The sequence below is a fragment of the Belonocnema kinseyi genome, chromosome 6 (genome assembly GCF_010883055.1).
Source record: "Belonocnema kinseyi isolate 2016_QV_RU_SX_M_011 chromosome 6, B_treatae_v1, whole genome shotgun sequence".
In the NCBI taxonomy this organism is placed as follows: domain Eukaryota; kingdom Metazoa; phylum Arthropoda; class Insecta; order Hymenoptera; family Cynipidae; genus Belonocnema; species Belonocnema kinseyi.
This window is the reverse complement of record NC_046662.1, coordinates 83,539,951-83,545,654: the sequence shown is the minus strand read 5'-3', so window position 1 is coordinate 83,545,654 and position 5,704 is coordinate 83,539,951. Positions and strand designations below refer to the sequence as shown.

Sequence of the window (5,704 nt, the reverse complement as noted above, 5' to 3'; positions counted from 1 at the left end):
TAATAAATAACCGATTTCCAGAAAGTGTTTATGAGTTTTAATCTAGTTTTCACCATTAAACTTCTTTGAGTAAAAAATAAATAGTTTTATAAAGAAGAGTAAATTAAATATTGTGTTACATTCAGTATTGATAGTAATATATCAGATGGATAAATATGTAAATAAAAATGATTAATTTATAAAAAATACTCTTAAGCTTGTCAAAATTGATTTAAAAAAACTTGTATTCAAACACGGTTCCATGAAGCCAATTTTTCACATAATACGTTATGTTCAAATTATTTTCACTTTAATCGGTATTAAAATAATTTATATTAAATATGATTAAATATCATCGAATTAACGTGTCCTTGGTCATACTGTTTCACATTTATGTCGATATATATTTTGAAGAAAAGCTCAAGATAATAATAAAACCAGTAGACATATAACCTTAAACGAAGCAGTTGAGTTTTCCACCGGTTTCCATGAATTCTAAATAAAAAATGTAATAGATGATATCTCTACCAAAAAATATATTAAATATAGATAAAAGACAGTTTCATTCCTTCAAAAAATACGAGTTTTCAACGAAATAGTTGAATCCTTATCCAAAACAGGTAAATTTTCAACGAAACAATTGTGCTTTTAACAAAAAGCATCAATTTTCACTCTAATGGTTGACTTTCTACGAAAAAAAAACGATTTTTTAACAAATTGCATCAATTACTAACTAAAAAAATGAATTCTCAACAAAATATATTAAAATTTTGAATTAAAGAAGAGATGAATTTTCATCTAAAAAAGATATTTTTTCAATCAAAACTGAAATCCACAAAAATTTAGTATAAAAAATTAATTTTCTATAAAGAGAAAAGAAAATTTTAACAATTTGAATTTAATCAAAAAGACGATTTTTTAACCAAATGATTGAGTCCTCAATTAAAAAAATGATTCTTCAAGAAGCAAGTTTAATTTTCTAACCAAAAAGGCGAATTTCCAATAAAATACATGAATTTTATGCCTAAGAAGTGAATATCAAAAAATTAATTTTGGTTTAAAGTAGTTAAACTTGCAACAAAATTGTTGTTCTACCCTTAAGGTTGAATTTTCAACAAAATAGAACAATTATCTACAAATAGTTGAATATGTCAGCTCAGAAATATAATTTTTAAAGGGAAAACTGAATTTGTCAACAAATAGTGCAGTTTTTATATAAATATTTTAATTTTTAACCAAATCGTAGAATTATTAACCTAAAATGTGAATGTTCAACAAAAAGTTAATTTTTACCTAATTGTGGAATTTTCGAACTAAAACTTGAATTTTCCACAAAAATTTTGAATTTTCAGAGCGAAAATATGACATCAATTACGATGGTGAATCTGCAAACAAGAAAATGTATTTTTTTGAAAAAGTAGTTTAACTTCAAACCAAATCGTTGATTTTTCAAGCAAGACAGATAAGTTCTCAACAAAAATGTAAGATGTGATATTTCAACCAAAAACGATTTTATTTAGAATTAAGAAACAATTAAATTGGAAAAAAATTTAACAAACTATTTAAATCCTCAACCAAAACAAATAATTTTTAACCAAATAATTGCATTTTTAACAAAAAAGGATAAACTAAAATCGACAACATTAATTTTCTACCAACAAATAAAATAAATTTTTAACAAAATAAACGAATTTTTAATCAAATAGTTTAATCTTAAACTAGAACAGATCACTTTTATTTCAAAATATTAATTTTGAATCTAAAATTCAATGGCCACATTTTTAGTTTAAGAAAATTCATTTTCAACCAAAAATAGGATTTTCAACAAAAGAGTTCACTATTCAAGATAGAGTAGTTAAATCTTCAACAGCAACAATATCTATTTTTAACAAAATAGTTTATCTGTTAACGAATTCGGTGAATTTTATATAAAAAAAGATTACTTTTTAATAAAATAGTTGCATTTTCAACCAAATTATTGAAATTTTAATCAAATAGTACACTTTTTAATCAACCGAGATAAATTCCGAACTATAAATAGTTATATTTGCTCATTAGGTTCCATTATTTCAGTTTGGATTTAAGCGAAAAGATGAGAAAACGAGGATGCGAATTCTTGTTGGAGAATTTATAAGAGCCTCGAGTTTCACAGTAAATCCCTGAGATATTATTTATCTGAAGTTAGATCTCGGGGATTTACTGGGCTGTGAAAGCAGTTGGAGGGGCAAAACCTATGGATCACCGCAGACTCAATCCGTAATCAGTTTGTCGATTGTCGGTGAGCGATCACACGTGTCAAACGCACCTAGTATTTTTATTATGTAAAAAAATTCTTTTTTGTTCGTTAAAAAGTAGTTTTTCGTTTTGTATTATACTTAGTGATAATCGCCAAAATTTGGATATTAAATTCAAGAATGACGATTGTGAGTGATAGAAAGTAAATTAATATAAATATATTTTCATCATTGATTTGACAAAAAATGAGCAAGTCTAATATAAATCACGTAACATTTTTAATCTATGAATGTTATGCCCCATCAACTTTCTATATGAAAATTTTGGAATAAATAACTTTACTTTATTATAATGGACAAGAACTTATTTTGAAGAATTCGAAAAAATAGAAGTTTTTTAATAAATATGAAAGATTTAAGAAGTTTGAAACATTTCAAGATTTCTATGAAATTTAAAATAGCTCAGGTTTTTTAAAAAAGATTAGTTTTAGGTTTTGAAGATTTTAAAATTTGAGGAAAACGAATATGGAAGACTTTGAGAAAAATTGTCTAATTTTTTATTATTTAAAACCTTGGAAACATTTCCGAAAATTAATAAAATATTTCTCAATTTCTTCCAAATTTCGAAAATATTAAAAAATCTATATTAACATAAATTCCAAAACAAACTTAATTATTCGAATACGGAATACTCGAATTAAAGTAATAAATAAATGTTTTAAATTGGATCACTTTAGTTAGTATTCACATCGGGTAACTTCAATATTTGTATTACTAAAAAATTTATGTAAAACATCCTGTCACATCAAAATATTGTTTAATCTATTTCTAGACAATGCTTATCATAAAAAAACCTTTTTTTATTAAAAGAAAGTTTATTATATTTTTAAACGTAATGCAAAAAATTTACGTAAACGTGGGAAATGCGAGAGAAAATTGGTATCAAAGTATTAATTGATATCAAGTACACGTGATTAATAAATGCTAAATTATTTTTGACATTAAAATTGTATTACTTTCCGAGGTCTTATTTTATTATAATTAAATAAAAGGAACTTGAATTACTTGAACTTTTTAATTCAAACCTGTTGAATTGGCAATTTCTTGCACACTTAAAAAACATTCAAGATCAATTGTTGATACGCCTAAGTGAATTCAATGTGCTGTAAAATTCAAGATCAATTGCTGATACGCTTAAGTGAATTCAATGTGCTGTGATGCGTATGTTTGACGTCTACACATTTCACAGAAGCGATTTCTGAGTCATTATAAAAATCTGGTTATGTAAAATTAAAATTCTTCACGGCATTTGTGTTATAAATGATAGATGACCAACGACGCATACTTTACGTTAGCTGAAAAAAAATTCTACAAAGTTGTGCGTATTTGAATTTTGTATATTCTTTAAACCTCTATAAATTTTGACCTCATCGAGATATTGCTCGTTTTCTGACTGAATCTGTATTCATTATCTTCTTTCGAAATCCTTCGGGATATTCCAAAAAAGTTAAAAATTAATAAAATGGCATCGATTTTTTGTAAATGTTAAAAGTACATAAAACTTCGAAAAAACTTATAATTACATGTTTTAAAATTATTGTATTAAATTTGTCCTTTTTAAAAGAAGACATCTTGTAAGTTTGTGACTAAGAGAATTTTTTTTCACAAAATCGAATTTTCTCATTTTTTTGCGAACAACGAAAAACGTTAGTGTACAAGTTTGCAAGTTTAAAAAACTTCTATTCTTTCATATTTACGAGAAAAGTTCCGAAGTTATATTTTTGGACAAAAGATTTTCTTATTTTTAGATAGTTTAAACTTTTTAGAACCTGTGTATTTTTAGGAAAACCACCACCATTTTATTAATTTGAAACCTCTATAAAAAAGAAATCAATACATTTCTCAATTAAGTCAAAAGCTACCAAAGTTTTAAGAAAAACATTTTTTTGTTTGTTAACAAAGCGCAAAATTCACATATGCGGTTAGATTCTGCGATTCTAAGAGTGAAACCTGCTCGCTATTAAATTATTTTTGTCATATTTTTTGGTTGAAACTTGAACAACTTTGATACATTTTTTGTTGTTAAAAAATCATCAGTTTGGTTTAAAATCAACTGTATGGTTGAAAAATAATTTATTTTGTTGAAACTCGTCTTTTTTGGTTAAATTCAAAAGGGTACTACAGAATCCGGAAAACCTGGAAAAGTTCTGAAATTTCCAAAACCAACCTGGAATAACTAAAAAAGTCTTAGAATTTTGCAAAAGAGCCTACAAATTTGAATTGCCATTTCTTTTTGAAAATTTAATAATTACTATTTTAGTGCTTTTCTGTCTATTTTAAAAATTCAGGTTGATAGAAATTGAATAAGTAACGTTCAAACGACTTGAATTAGTATATAATAATTTTCTTACTATATCACAAAACTTAAACTAAAAAAAGCGAATTCCTATAACCATTTCATCGTGCACTGTTAAAGGTCTGAACTAAATTTCTGCAAAAATTCGCTAACAGTTTTACAAATATACATTGATTACTAATTTTATGTGGATATTTAAAAATATATTTTTGGAAATTATAACGAATACAATACAATGTTTCGAAATTGATTTGAGTTCACTTTCGGAAAGAATTTTGCAAACATTTTTCCTGGAAATTTCTCTAAATTTGAACTGGAAATGTCGTCGAATTTTGAAACCTAACTTTTGTAATAAAACTAATTTAATAGTTTTTACATTCCCATCAGAGAAGGTATTAGATTAATGTAACCCCTTGAATCCAAAAAACAAGTGTTTACGAATGTATCTGTCTGTCTGTATGTATGTCTGTCTGTGAGCACGATAACTTTTGACAAAGTTAATCTAACAGATTGCCCTTTAGTATACTCGTTGAGTGTCCTAAACTAAAGGTAAAGTTCGTTAGCCAGCCAGTTTGGATAAATATTCAAAAAGTGGGGACATTTTGAATATTTTTGAGATCACTTTTTTAAAAATTGAAAAGCTCTCTGTACGGTTATTCATAGTATTCAAAAAGTCGAACAATTTATCCCAATGACTTTTTTACAAAAAATTAAAAATTACTAGAGTTATAGCATTTACAAAATTCCAAAAAACACGTGAAAATGAACATTTTAAGCCAAATAACGCACGATATTAAAAAAGCAAAGAAAAGAAACCTGTTGCTTTTTGAATGCCATGCAAGATTATTATAACAAGTATATAAATTTTTTTGAAAGATCAAAATTTCATATTTGGACAGCATAAAAAATAATGAAAACCCCAAAAATTACATTTTTCGCCCAAACTATGCAAAATACAGTAAAAGATGAAATGTCCCAAATTGTGCATTTGAAAAAGATTTCCAAATTTGTTATTAACCGCTTGTTGATAGGATACATACGAGGGTGGATTGATAAGTTTCCGGCCTGACCAAGAAAAACAACGTTTTTAAGATTTTTTTTTTTTTATTTCTCAACATAATCTCCTCCAAGGCTG

At 25.9% G+C, this 5,704-nt stretch overlaps 1 protein-coding gene across 4 annotated transcripts in view; it reads left to right on the top strand.

The window, feature by feature from the left end:
* The first annotated feature begins 2,207 nt into the window (after positions 1–2,207).
* The window catches only part of LOC117175198 (UNC93-like protein), a 42,325-nt gene continuing 38,828 nt past the window's right edge, over positions 2,208–5,704 (top strand). For 2 of the 4 annotated variants that reach the window (XM_033364830.1, XM_033364832.1), the window contains exon 1: positions 2,269–2,402. The gene's annotated coding sequence lies outside the window, so the exon portion shown is untranslated. The other 2 variants (XM_033364834.1, XM_033364833.1) reach the window with 2 other exon arrangements.